The sequence below is a fragment of the Sciurus carolinensis genome, assembly GCF_902686445.1.
Source record: "Sciurus carolinensis chromosome 14 unlocalized genomic scaffold, mSciCar1.2 SUPER_4_x, whole genome shotgun sequence".
NCBI classification, from domain to species: Eukaryota; Metazoa; Chordata; class Mammalia; order Rodentia; family Sciuridae; genus Sciurus; species Sciurus carolinensis.
The window spans coordinates 3791757-3793858 of record NW_025920103.1 but is presented as its reverse complement, the minus strand read 5'-3'; the positions used below and the strand labels follow the sequence as shown (position 1 = coordinate 3793858).

The following is a 2102-nucleotide window of genomic DNA, read 5'->3' as shown; positions in this document are numbered from 1 at the left end:
TGCCAATACAACAATCTCATAATAAGCATAGTTTCCACAGCCCCATTCAAATTCCACAAGGGCCTCTCTCCTACCTCCCCACCTTCCAGAACAGCTCAGTACTGGGTCTGTTCTATCCTCATCAGAGTTGGGAACCTTTATCTCATTCCTTATAGTCCACAAACTGTTTTTTCAATACTCTGCAGTGTGGGCTTGGACACTGCCTCAAACGAAATGCCCAGAGCACCTTTTTAATTAGAGATAAACCTGTGGGCCACTGACTTTGACAATACCTCTTGCATTCCATAGCACTAATCCAACCTGGAGATGCCACTTTTCTCCCCTGCAAAAGCTTCATAGCTCAGATCTGCAAATTCCTTGAGTGGGGAAAATGGCACATGCCCCCGACCTCTAGCAAGTAAGTGTAAATGCAGGGAATGCTAAAGAAAAGCCTGGTTAGGAATGGCTGGGCACTTTTCTTCTTTAACTTGGACAAATCCCAGTCCTCTGAGATTCATTCTACCTCCATTCCTAGAACAAAATTGTGTATCTGAGAGATCCTCATTCATTATTGTTATTGTACTCCTCTTTCCCACACACTGAAGAAGAAAAAGAGTTCTCCTGAACTCCCTACTAGCAACTAAAATTAAAGGAACTAAAAACAAGTCAGGAGGCCAACACAATAATGGGAATTACAGCAAAATACTAGTAGGTTGAGCAGGAAAGTATCTCAGGTAGAAAGCTAGCATCTTTAGTCAAACCTAGTGGGGATAATTTAGTGTTCTTCATCAGAGCATAGGCCTTCAATTTCATCTCTGTCTCCCCCAATTACCATCCAGAAAGCTTTGGCCATCTTTCATTTCCTTTAACTTTGAAAAAAGTCTTTCAAAATTCTCCAAATCTCCTCCTCAAGTAGTAAGACTGGCTAATTCTTGAATATCCAGGTCTAACATGGGATCCACAATGGTGTCCACCCAGGCACCTGCTGTGTTAGATGCACCATCCTGATGTTCTGGGAGGGACTCTGTCCTATCTGCTGCTGGCAAATGGGACTGCTCTGAGTGACAGGTCTCTGCTGATCCAATGCTATGGTTTGTTGCAGCCGAAGAGTTGAGAAGGCTAAAGCCTTGATCCCTATCATTCTTCATCACTGCATTGGACCAGACATTGGCATTCAAGGCTTGGACAATTTGCTTTACTCCTGTAGATTCAGGAAAGTCATCATCCTCCTCAGGCAATTCCTCTGGACTGAGTTCAACCAATTCAAAGCCATGTTTGATGCACCTTTCTTGAGCTTTTTGTCTGCTTACTTCATCTTCAGACACTCTGTTGCAGACCAAGATCATCACCTCAGGTAACCATGCCTCTGCCAATGGAAGCCATGAGGAGACAGTGTCAAGACCAGACTTTTGTGTGCTATCAAAGTAAACCACAAATGCCTGCACAGACTCCGCAATCTCTGCAGTGACAAGAAATTTATTCGGCACCACACAAAGATTGATATTTTCAGAGTAGTATTTATTATCAATGGTCCAGGGATAAAATCTCACAGTATCATTGGAAATTGCTTCTACAAGAAGATCTTCTGTTCCAAGGATATGTTGGACCAGCCATTCTCTGGTGAAGGTGGAGGAGCAGCTGGTGACTAGCGCACAAGGGATGCCTGCAGCCATAGCTGCACTCCATGTAAAGTATTATTTTTGTAAACCTACTCTTGCTACAGTATTAAGAATAGATTATAATAGAAGCAAGGACCAAAGCAGAGACCCACTAGGAGACCACTGAAATAAACTTAAATGAAAATTCACAGTATTATGTACCCAGGTGTGACAGTACAGACAGTGACAAATGGCTAGATTCTAGACATATCTTGAGAGAATACCTGATAGTATTTGTGTACATTTAGAGTGCAAGAAATAATGAGAATTTAAAAATGATTCTAGGCTTTTGACATGAACAACTAGTAGAAAAGAAATGCCATTTATGATGGCATGAAAGATTCTGGGAAGAGAAGGTTCTAAATAACATTTTGAGAAATGTTACTTTAGAATAATCTACACAAGATCTTTTGGAAATGTCCTGAGAGAAATGGTATGCAAGGTTGGATTTCAAAGGGGAGAACT

General features: G+C 41.6%; 1 pseudogene; it reads right to left on the bottom strand.

Moving 5' to 3' along the window:
• Positions 1 to 754: 754 nt before the first annotated feature.
• On the bottom strand, positions 755 to 1652 carry LOC124973065 (alpha- and gamma-adaptin-binding protein p34-like; annotated as a pseudogene).
• Between the last annotated feature and the right edge of the window lie 450 nt (positions 1653 to 2102).